Consider the following 12,513-nt stretch of genomic DNA (forward strand, 5'->3'; position numbering starts at 1 on the left):
TAAGTTTTGATTACTAGACTAGACTAGAATAACAGAGTTGGAAGGGGCCTTGAAGGTCTTCTAGTCCATCCCCTTGCTTAGGCAAGAAACTCTGCCATTTCAGACAAATGGCAATCCAATCTTTTCTTTAAAACTGCCCATTGCCAGGTGAGAAACCTGGCTGGGGAAGAGGCAACGGACCGGATCGGGCGCTCGGCTCCTTCCCCCGCGGCTAAACGCAGCGTTTGCAGCCGGATACCTTTTACGCAGGGAGCGAGAGGGGCGCGCGGGGGCAGCCGAACTCCCCGCCAGGCCGGGAAGAAGGCGGAGAAGGTGTCGAGACTCCGCCTCAGAGCCCCGCAGAATTTCGCTGTCGTTCCGGAAGGGGAAAAGAACTGCGCCCGAGTAGGACTCTGCGCCCGCCCGGGAAAGAGGCGCGTCCCGCTCCTCCTGCTGCTTCTGTCCCGGCCGCCCTCCTGCCGATTCCTGATCCCGCGGCTGCACTTCGCTTTTGCCAGGTAGGGATTGGCGGGATGGAGGGGGGGGGGGAGGCTGGGATTCCAGAGCCTTGCCGGTAGGCAGGCAAGCAAACAGACCGACCGTCAGTCAGACAGACTGACAAGAGGACAAGGAGGCAGATAGACAGGCAGGCAGTAGGCTAGCAGACAGACAGACAGACAGACAGGAAGGCAAGCAGGCAGCAGGTAGACAGACAGACCGAAAGGCAAGAAGACAGATAGGAAGGAAGGAAGGAAAGCAGGCAGGCAAGAAGACAGACAGACAGACTGGTAGACAAGCAGGCAGCAGGCAAGAAGGCAGTAAACAGACAGATGGGCAAGAAGACAGGCAGGGCAGGCAAGCGGGCAAGGGCAGAGGGCGTCTGGGGCACAGCCAAGGCAAGGGGACGCTGGACAGCGCAGCCCGGCTTGGGTCTTTGGAGCCTCCGGAGCGCGAGAGGATCCTCCCTTCCTCTCCCCCCACCCCGGAGGCGCCTTCAGGCCAACATGGCTGTTGGGCGGGCGGGCGAGGAGAAGAGGGAGCTCTGCCAGCCTTGGGCGGAGTTCCTGGGCGGAGAAAGCGGCGCGGAGTCTCGGCCTTCGCCCGGGCAGGTTTCGCTCGCGCGGTTTGCCTTGCAAGAACCCCGGAATCCTGACGACCGCGGCTCTCCTGCTGGCTTTCCCCAGCCGGGGTCTCCAACTTTCGCCCCCCTCCCCGAGCTCTCCTCCGCCTCCAACACTAAGAAGGCTCAACTTTCGACCCTGCGCTCGCCCCGTGACTTTAACTCCTTTTTCGGGCTTGGCTCGGGCTGTGCGACTGCCAAGACATTATTATTTCTTCTCCTTTTTCTTCCTCTTCCTCTTCTCCTCCTTCTCCCCCTCCTCCTCTTCTCCTCCTCTTCCTCCTTTAATTCTTCTCTTCCTCCCCCTCCTCCTCCTCTTCTTCTCCTCCTCCTCTTCCTCTCCTCCTCCTATTATTATTATTATTATTATTATTATTATTATTATTATTATTATTATTATTATTATTATTATTATTATTATTATTATTATTATTATTATTATTATTATTATTATTATTATTATTATTATTATTATTATTAAACAAGAACAGAAACATTTTTATTTTATTTTATTTTTTTACCACACACCAAACTTGGGAAAACACAAACTAGCCAACTTTTGCTAGCGAAAGGGACCAGGGTTTGTAATGGGGGAGCTCGGCCTTAGAAAGAGACCCCTCCCCCCCCCCCCCCCCCCGCAATGGGAGATCTGGATTTGAATTAGGGTAGTATGGAGAGGGGGAAGAGGGAAGAGGGTGAGGGGGTGAAGTGGCTGAAACCTCATTTTAGCCCAGTCTGAGTAGGTCAGACTTACTTTCTCTTCCGCAAGCCAAGAATGTTGAGACTGAATTAGGAAGTTAGTGTTTGGAAATCAAATCCTCCGCAAGCAATATGTGAAGTTGTCTTTGAATCGTCATTTCTCTTGGTGATCATCTGACCATCTCCAACTTATGTTTTGGCAACAAAAAAGCAAAAGCCGGTTAGCTTTCTTCTCGGTCTAGTTTGAGACTAAAGGCCTGGGATTTCCTGGTGGTCCCCCATCCCAGCAAGACTTCAGTTTTTCGAGATCTGCCAAGGTTGCTTCTGAATGGCAAACAGGAGGTAGGGCAGTGATGGTGTGTGTGAGAGCTTTGCGAGGACACGTGTGCGCTTATCTGGGCTGCAACTCGGAAGAGGAGCTACCCAGGGGGCACGCGTGCTCCAGAAAATGAACATATGGTTTCTGCACATGCAGCATCGCCCGTTTCTACTGGCGCGCATGTGTGTGTGATGATCAGCTGGCTGGTGTGTATGCTCACGCCGGAAAATGGAAGACCAGCTCTTCCAGTTTTTGGCACTGCCACACGCACAAAGGCCAGCTGATTTTCATGCGCACCAGAAACCTGGAAGAGGAACGGGCAATGCTACACGCGCCAGGCAACATGGTTCCGCATGCCACTTTGGGCATGCGTGCCATAAGTTCGCCATCACGGAGGTAGGGAAAGGTAGAGCTTTTTATTCTGCTTTATACTTCCAAAACAGCGATGCACTGAATTAGGCAGTCCTCGACTTACAACAGTTCATTTAGTGACCATTGGAAGTCACAAAAAGTGACCTAGGACCATTTTCCACGCTTTTGACCTTTGTAGTATCCCCATGAACCTGTGACCAAAATTCATACCCTTAGCAACTGACTCACCTTTATGACGGTTGAAGTGTTCTCCGGGGTCATGTGATCCCCTTTTGCGACATTCTGGCGAGCAGAGTTGACGGGGAAATCCAGATTCACTTCACAACTGTGTTACTCATTTCACAAGTGCAGGGATTCACTTGACAACTGCGGCCAGAAAGATTGTGAAGTGGCGCAGAACTCACTGAACGAATGTCTCACTTAGCAACAGAAATGATGGGCTCCTTTGTGGTCGTATGTAAAAGACAGAATCCCTTACTTGTTACCATTATTACCTGTATATAATTATATATTATATAATATTGATAACAAGACTTACTTTGAACTTATATGTCTTCGAACTTTATGTGTGTGTGCGTGTGTATGTATATATCTATCTATCTATTAATCCTTTGCTATTAAAATCCAGCAGCACCTTCTGGAAGTTGTCTTAGGTATCAATCTGCATTTTTCAGTTCCAGTTAAATGCCACGGTCCCATTCACACTATGCTTTCGCTCCATTACTTTTGAGATGCAGGAGGCGGTAAGCGTGGTCACCTCATGGCTGCTGCTGTGTTGCAATATTTTCGGGGAGGGCTTATTTTCAGGGAAACAGGGTATGTGTGTATGCATGTATGTGTATACGCATACACACCCACACACATTTCCTGTAGAAATGTAGTGAGGGCTTAAAACATTTCCCAGAATCTAGGAAACTTTCTAACTATTGAGCTTCTGTGTGTGTGTGTGTGTGTGTGTGTGTGTGTGTGTGTGTTTGTTTCCTCTTTTTCTTTCCACGACTGAAGCCACAACAAAAGAGTTCCTATCTTCTGCCGTTCTTCCTAATGTTGTGACTTCGACTCGTTCCTGTTTCAGCTGGTTGTGTTGTAAATAAATCCGGTTAAGGGACACTCTCGTCCACTCCCATCGCGTCATTTTCCTGCCCACCAGATTCCAGCTAACTTCTATATCCAGGGTCCTATTTTTGGAGCCTGCCTGTTGGAAGGACAGCTGATTATCAATGTATGAAAACAATGTATTCCTAATCCTTGAAAGAAAAAAGATTGCATGCAGATTATGGGGACTCAATATTATTTTTATCTCCTGCACATGATTGGGGGGGGGATATGACAGGGGGTCCTCGACTTATGACCACAATGGAGCCTCCAATTTACGTTTGCTCTGGGAAACCTTTGGTTAAGTGAAGCTCTGCCTCTGTTTCACGACTTTTCTTGCAGCAGTTGTGAAGCAAATTAGTCACACTGTTGTTAAGTGAATACGGCTTCTTTGTCACTTTTGCTTGTCGAAAGGTCAAATAAAAAGGGGGGGGGGAAATCGCTGGTGACCCTGGGACGCAGCGACCCTGTCGTAAATGTGAGTCAGTTGGCAAGCATCCGAATGTGAATTATATGACTGGGGAGGCTGCAACGGTCCTAAGGGTGAAGTTACTTTTTTTTCAGTGCTGTTGTAACTTTGGTAAAGGTAAAGGTTCCCCTATGTTCTAGCTGTTCCTGACTCTAGGGGGCAGTGCTCATTTCTGTTTCAAAGCCGAAGAGGCAGCGCTGTCTAAAGAAGTCTCTGTGGTCATGTGGCCGGCATGACTGAAAGCCAAAGGCACACGGAACACTGTTACCTTCCCACGAAAGGTGGTTCCTATTTTTCTACTTGCATTTTTTACATGCTTTCCAACTGCTAGGTTGGCAGAAGCTGGGACAAGTAATGGGAGCTCACTCTGTTACGTGGTGCTAGGGATTCGAACCACTGACCTGCTGACCTTTCTGATGCACAAGCTCAGCCTCTTAGCCACTGAGCCACCGCTGAGTGAGCTGTGAACAGTCCCTGAATGAATGAGATCTACCTATATTTTTATCCCTCATTTATCTCATATCTATTCATGGAAGACAGATAGCCAAGACATGATTGCTCCGGGCTTTTTATGGTCTACAACCCAAGCTTATAAAAGGGCCCCCATTGAACACAAAAATTTTGTAGCAATGGTATTCGGGAAGGGAAGACAAAGTGCATTTACTGAGTCTAACTTCCTTGTCCTCCCCCCACCCTTCATTAATTCAAGCGCACGTTTCCTGGTGCATTTTAATGTTATGCAAACAACCTTTGTATAGCTAGCGGCCTCTTTGTGCATTGGCAAACGCAAGAAGTGAGTACTACAGTTCTTTTAGCTCAGGGGTGGAAAACCTTTGATGACTTGTGAACTTCAACTCCCAGAATTCCTGAGCCATGCTCAGGGTTTTTATAAAGGAACCTATAAACTGATACACACACACACACACACACACACACACACACACACACACACACACATATATATATGTTGTATTTGTACTGATAAATATATATATATATGGTGGGTTGCAGGCAATATGCCCTGGTACGGGCGTACCGGAGCCTGTCCGGAGCACCAGGTACCGTTTTGGTACGCTGCTCTGGAGGTCCCACCCACCCGCCCGAGCATGCTCCTCAAGCAGCTGGAGCATCACGGAGGCTTGCGGAGGCACCGCAGGCAGGTACGACTCATGCGTGCATCGCGCATGTCCATGTGGGCAATGCCGGGCCCGTTCCAACCGGTATGGAACCCACCACTGATATATACAGTATATATATATATATATACATACATGCACACACACACACACATTCATATACACACACACACACACACAACGAGAGAGAGATATTATCCATTTAGCTTTAGTTAGCCTCTGCTAATATTGTCAGAGTGTAAAAACTACAATTGAAGAGATTTGTTTATTTTATTTATTTATTTAGTCAAACATGAATTAGATAACAGATATATGTATATACATTGTTATGAATACATGAAATGTATACGAATGCAAGGGACTATTAGGACAGGGATGGTAGGCATGCCGGTGCGCTTATGCATGCCCCCTTAAAGACCTCTTAGGAATGGGGTGATATTGGCCTTTATACATCATTGATCAATTTGGCCGTTGTGCATGTGATAGGCCCATCCACCTGCCTCCCATCTGTAATTAGCTCTGTCATTTTTTACTTCAGACATGTCAATTGATGGAGGTTTAGCTCCTGTTAACGTGTCTGAAGCAAAAATGTCAGAGCTAATTATAGGTGGGAGGCGGGTGGATAGGCCTATCACGCGCATAATGGCCAAATTGATCAAGATGTATAAAGGCAAATATCTCTTCAGTGGTAGTTTTTACACTGACGATGTTAGCAGAGGCTAACGAAAACTAAGTGGGTCATATGTTTTAAGTTCTAGAACCTGGAACTCATATTTTTAGGATAGTTCGCAATCTCTCTCTCTCTCTCTCTCTCTCTCTCTCTCTCTCTCTCTCTCTCTCTCTCTCTCTCTCTCTCTCTCCCCTCTTTATCTATCTATCTATCTATCTATCTATCTATCTATCTATCTATCTATCTATCTATCACATATATAACTGTAATCATCAGTTGAGGGTTGCCTGTACATGAGGTTGACAATGTCCCTCCCCACCCCAAAGACCATCACCATATTGATTTCAAAACCAAAGCTGTTTTGTATGGGGGAATGGGTGGATGAATTAATTAGCTCTTCAATTCAGGAATGTAAAATAGGTTGGAAAAAAACCCAAAAGATCTTGACTCTGTCATTCTCAAAGTCTCGCCCGTGTGTGTGAGGCTCTATCATAAAGGCATCCTATTATAGAATCCTAGAGCTGGAAAAGGACCATGGAGGTCCTCTAGTCCAACCCCTTGCCCAAGGCAGGGGACCTTATAGCATTCCCAGCCAAATGGTTGTCTAATCTTTCTTTGAAAACACCCAGTGATGGAGAAGCCGCAACTCCAGGAGGCAAGCTGTTCATCCTTCTCACTGTCAGGAAATGCCTTATTTCCAGGTTGGCTCTGGAAATAATGCCACCGTCACCAGTATAATGCCAGCTTTACCTGCTCTGATGCTGGCACAGGAATTCTGGGAATTGAAGTCCTCCCAAGTCATCAAAGGGTCCCTGTGCCTGCTTTAACTAGATGAGGACTAAATGTCTCTATTGTTAATCAGAGGTCACCATTTGATTTTTGTTTTTTTAAAATATGAACTTTTGCTGTTGAGCCCCACTAACTACAGGTGGTCCTTGACTTAACTATCACAACTGAGCTCCCAATTTCCATCGTTAAGCAAGGCAGTTGTTCCTTGAGTTTTGACCCTTTTTATCACCTTTTCTTTTGCTGCAGTTGCTAAACAAATCATTGCAGTTGTTAAAGTAAATTATACAGTTGTTAAGTGAACCTGGCTTTCACAATTGCTCATCCGAAGACAGCTGGGCAAGGGGAACACTGGGACTGTGCAACTGTCACAAACACATGCCAGTTGCCAAGGCCCTGAATTTTGATCATGTGATGTTGGGACGTGTGAGGAAAAGGGAGAAGAAGAAAGGAAAGGAAGAAAAAAGGGGAGGAGGAGAAAAGAAGAAAAAAGAGGAGGAGGAGGAGAAGCAGCAGCAGCAGCAGCAGTAGCAATAGTAGTAGTAGTAGTAGTAGTAGTAGTAGTAGTAGTAGTAGTAATAGTAGTCATCCCAAACATTCTGACTCGATGAAGGATTCTTGCAGATGGATACTAAATTTGAAAAGATGTTTGAATAGAAAGTATAAATACAATACGACGGTGCCAACTTAAATACAAAACCTTTCTGTGTAAGCAAAGGTCAGTTTGTATTTCACAAGACACATTTAGAACCCAGAAAGCAGCCTGAATACAGAGCAAGCATTGAGGCTATAGAAGCTGATCATTCATGGGTTATATTTAGGCAAGCGGTGTTTAGATTTTGTACTTTTAGAGAACTTTTAAAAGTTGATTTGTCTGTTAAGGAATACTTTAGCATTATAGACAATTCTGAAGACTATATAAAGGACTTTCAGGGCCTATCCCCACTACTGAGTTAGCTTCTCCCCAATCCTTGAGTTTGTAGAAAACTATATGTTCACGTCATATGGTATCGTCTGTGGTCACTATTTCAAGCCATTGCGGTCACTTGGTTTCTCCCCGAGATGGTGGGAGGCCAGAGATAATGGATACTCAATTTCAGCCATCGTAAGGTGGTGTTGGAATAAGGGAAAATGCTACTTCAACACTGTGGTAGTTGGGAATGATTTAACTTGTTCATAAGTCAGAAATAGGATAAAGGCCACATTAAGTAGATATGTGTTCCTTGGTTAATTGTTGGTGGAGAAAAGCTTAGTTCATGCGTAATAATACCAACAAGAGTTTGGCCATTGAACTCAATGATAACTAAGGTTTTGCTTTTTGTAAGAAATGGAATAGGATAGAATTGAGTGGCATGGTGGCTTAGGGGTGAAGAATCTCACCTCCCCTTGGGAAGGTAGAGAGTTTAATCCTAGTTAGCAGAGATATTTCTCTCCTAGAGCCTAAAGAAAAAATGTCTGCTGTGAACTTCACGTAGGCATCAGGAAGGGCATCTGGCCAGTAAATGCTCAGCTCTATCCTATCACCTTGACTCTACCCCGAATTAAGGGACTTACAGGGTCATAAAAAGGAAGTTTAGAATAGGACAGAATTCTCACAATCTGCTCTGGAAAGTTTTATGAACTGCAATTATGAAAGATCATTAACCTAAGAAGGCAGCTGAGAAAGAAAGTTAAGTGGTTCAGAAGGTGTCTGGTGCCACTTTTTACAGATTATTTTTTTTTATTAAAAAGCATAACATTTATTTATCTCTTAGCTTCCTGTTCTGTCTTTTCTCCAGGAGCCCAGAGCACAAAGTGGATCTGTTTTCATATAATTACAATAAAAATGGGAGATACTAGATAGAGTTGGATGGATAGAGATACTGTAGATAGATAGATAGATAGATAGATAGATAGATAGATAGATAGATAGATAGATAGATAGATAGATGATAGATAGATAGATAGATAGATAGATAGATAGATAGATGATAGATAGATAGATAGATGATAGATGATAGATGATAGATGATAGATAGATAGATAGATAGATATAGATGATAGATAGATGATAGATAGATAGATGATAGATAGATAGATGATAGATAGATAGATGATAGATAGATAGATGATAGATAGATAGATGATAGATAGATAGATAGATAGATAGATAGATAGATAGATAGATAGATAGATAGATAGATAGATATTAGATGGGTGGGTGGGTGGGTGGGTGGGTGGATGGATGGATGGATGGATGGATGGATGGATGATGATAGGTAGGTAGGTAGGCAGGCAGGCAGGCAGGCAGATGATGGATGATGGTGGATGGAGTAGATAGATAATGGATAGGTAGATACAGTGGGTAGGTAAGTAGCTGATAGATAGATAGACAGACAGACAGACAGAAAAACAAAGACATAGAATGAGCACTTGGAGAGTTTCTGTGCTTAATCCTGGATTTAAATGTTCCAACCCATTCAATATTTGCCAATTCTGATTGTAAACTTTCTTGCAAAGAGTTGAAAAATGTGTCATAAGAATGGGCATAGGGCAGAATGAGATTTTAGCATTGCCTAAATGCACTCCCTCCCCTCCCCAATAAGCCTTTTACTGGAAGCTTCAGCTGCAGTTGGTAGCAGGCAAGCCTGGGAAAAGATACAGCTCCTTCAAACTCTTCAATACTCTTAAGATCTCACTTTGCCATGGATCTGTCTTTAGCATTTGAACAGCTTTTAGGTTCAGGGTTGCAACCAGGAATTGATTTGGATTGCTTTTACCGGTTACAGAGATCAAATGGTTGCCATGGGTTTCCAACAGGATATGAAGCGCTCCACCACAAATGCTACGTACATCTAGCTTTTCACTCAGCATTTCTTCTGTCGGTTTGAAAAGCAAATGCACCACCTCCGATCTGAAAGGCTCCTTTATAAATCCATTGGGATTTTTAAAAAAAAAAGACATGAGGAGGAATGATAGTGGCTTGAAAGCTTCCTAGGGTATATGTTTAGAGGTGTACATTGGAGAACAAGTGGGGAGTGGACCTCAGTGGTGAAATTATTTTTTTTTACTACCGGTTCTGTGGGCGTGGCTTGGTGAGCATGGCTTGGTGGGCGTGGCAGGGGAAGGATACTGCAAAATCACCATTCCCACCCCACTCTGGGGCCAGCCAGGGGTGGCATTTACCAGTTCTCTGAACTACTCAAAATTTCCACTACTGGTCCTTCGAACTACTCAGAATTTCTGCCACCGGTTCTCCGAACTACTCAAAATTTCTGCTACCGGTTCTCCAGAACCTGTCAGAACCTTCTGGATTTCACTCCTGGTGGACTTTCTCTTACCTATTCATTTGCCCTAGAGCAGGGGTGTCAAATATGCTTTGTCACAGAATCATCACATGATATGTCAGGACTTCCCCTTTGGTAAACTGGATGTGGGCATGGCCAGTACTTGAGTCATCTGACCCACGGGCCGTGAGTTTGACAGCCCTACCCTAGAGTCAAACATGACTGGAGAGGGAAACCTTTATTCAGCCCTCCCAAGCTGTGTTTTCGCTGGCAGAGGCACTATGGGCTAGTGCTTCGCTGTTTCCAGGGTGGCCCCGTGGGCCAGATCCGGCCCCCGTGCCTTGAGTTGACGCCCCTGGTTTAGAACTAGACTGAGAAGAAAGCAGTGGTGAACTACAGGTGTTTCTTACAAACATTCGTTTAGCAACTATTCGAAGATACCACGGCAGAGAAAAAAGGTGACTTAGGATAGTTTTTCCCACTTACAACCATTGAAGCATCCCTGTGGGTTACACAATCAGAATTCAGACGCTCGGCAACTGGCTCGTGTTTATGACGGTTGCAGTGTCCTGGGGTCACCGGATCCCCCTTTGTGACCTTCTGACAAGCAAAGTCAACGGGGAAACCCAGGTTCACTTTACAATCATGTGATTCACTTCACAATGCAGCAATGCACTTAACAATTGCGACAAGGAAAGGTCGTAAAACGGGACTCACTTAAACAAGGGTCTTGCTTAGCAACAGAGATTTGGGGCTGCAAGTCCAAAGTTTGGCGATGAGTCGAGAACCACCTCTACAGTGTTTCTGGATTCTGCGGCCAGGAATCAAACCCAAGTGTATCCATAAACTTACTTAGGACTCCGTTTGAAAGGAGGCTGCGTAGAAAAATGTCTCCAGGCCTTTTAAAATATAATTAAAGATTATAATTACAGGAAGGAAAATGAGCACATGGCTTAAGAGCTCTGCTCCTATTTTTAGCCCTGGAGCAAGACGTTTAAGTAAGTTTATAGTAAATGATCTTTCTGTATATCAACATGGTCTTCCCGGCGTGCCAATTTTGTTTTGCTGTCGGAGGTGTCCTACACAGCCTTGGACATGGTTATTTTGTGTTTTAAATTGGAAACACGGCAAGAAAAGAGAATTTCATCTGGTTTCCCCTTCTTGTTTTCCTTTAATTTGCTAGAAGTGGAAATTATTCTCTGGCTCTGAAAAGAAGATGAGCTTTAAAACTCCGCTTTGGCATCCTGTTGATGACAATGGCTGTTTCTCCCCTTTCTCTCTTTTTTCTTTTTTCCCTTTTGCTTCCCCTCAAAGTAGGGGTGAGATGGGGCCTGTTCACCTGAACCAATAGTAAAAAATGCTACCGGTTCGCCCAAACTGGTAGTAAAAAAATGCTACTGGTTCGCCTGAACCAGTAGTAAGCTGTGGCACAATCAGCCGTACTGCACAATTTATATTCACTAAAAATCACAAGGCACAGCTGATTGTTAAACAGCTGATCCTCGGAACTTTTTTTTTTACTTTTTAAAGCATTTTTTTACTATCAGTTCGGATTAGTAAAACTGGTAGTACAAAAAATGCTTTTAAAAAGTAAAAAAAAAACATTCTGACGATTGCACGGCATGAGTGATTGCACGGCATGAGTGATTGTTGCACAGTTGATCATCAGAACTTTTAAAAACTTTTTTTAGCATTTTTTCACTAGCGGTTCGCCCGAACCGGTAATTAAAAATGCTTTAAAAAGTTTTTAAAAAAAGGTTCAACAATCAGCTGTGCGACAATAAGCTGTGCCGCATGATTTGTATTTGCTACAAAGCAGGTCCAAATCTGCAGCTACATATAAAGCAGCTACAAATGCTTTATAGTGAATCTAAATCGTCCCCCTCGCTGTTCTACTTGTTTCTTAGCGCCTGCAGTGCTCATGTGCGCGAAGCATGGGTTTGGTGTACATGCATGCACGAAGCAAACTGGTAGCAGACTTCAGAGCATTTCATCCCTGCCTCAAAGGTTCTGTTTGAATAGCTTAGGGAGTGTTGCTTTCAGAGGAGAGACGCAGAAAGCATTCATGAGCTTGGTTAGTGCAAAAAAAAAGATGGATGGAGGATTGTGGGTTCTCTGGCTGTGAGAAAGGAAACTTTGTTTAATGAGAATAAAAATTGCCCTGTCAACAAAGCTGAATCAATGTTTGCGGAAGGAGTTTACCAGATGGCAACCTGCTGTAACGTCGATATTTAAAATGTTTTGTATGTCAGGAGGAAATATATGCTGTGTACACTCTCTATCTGTGGTAGGCCTGTCTATCTCAGGATTAAATATATGTCCACAATGTACAGAAAGATTTTAATAGAATTAAAATTGCTACATTTCTTCTTTACAATCATATTTAAAGGCGAAATTTCCCATTACATATTTTAAAAATGTTTGAATACCCTAAGCAGGATATAAGTCTTCTTGGACTAATGTCTTGGTCTTAAGAATCCATTCTTGGAAAAAGGAGACATTTTGACATTGCCTTTGAAATATTCAGATTTTACACTAAAGGTAGTAGGTATATTAGAATATAATATTATTAAGGTAAAGGTTCCCTTTGCACATGTGTGCT

At 44.0% G+C, this 12,513-nt stretch overlaps 1 protein-coding gene across 2 annotated transcripts in view; it reads left to right on the plus strand.

The window, feature by feature from the left end:
- The first annotated feature begins 245 nt into the window (after window positions 1-245).
- Window positions 246-12,513, plus strand: part of ANXA11 (annexin A11) — a 41,386-nt gene continuing 29,118 nt past the window's right edge. Inside the window, exon 1 of one of the 2 annotated variants that reach the window (XM_081953774.1) lies at window positions 246-497. The gene's annotated coding sequence lies outside the window, so the exon portion shown is untranslated. The remainder of the gene's footprint in view (window positions 498-12,513) is intronic. The other variant, XM_081953773.1, reaches the window with a different exon arrangement.

The sequence above is a fragment of the Natrix helvetica genome (assembly GCF_964273705.1).
Source record: "Natrix helvetica genome assembly, chromosome: 5".
NCBI lineage: Eukaryota > Metazoa > Chordata > Lepidosauria > Squamata > Natricidae > Natrix > Natrix helvetica.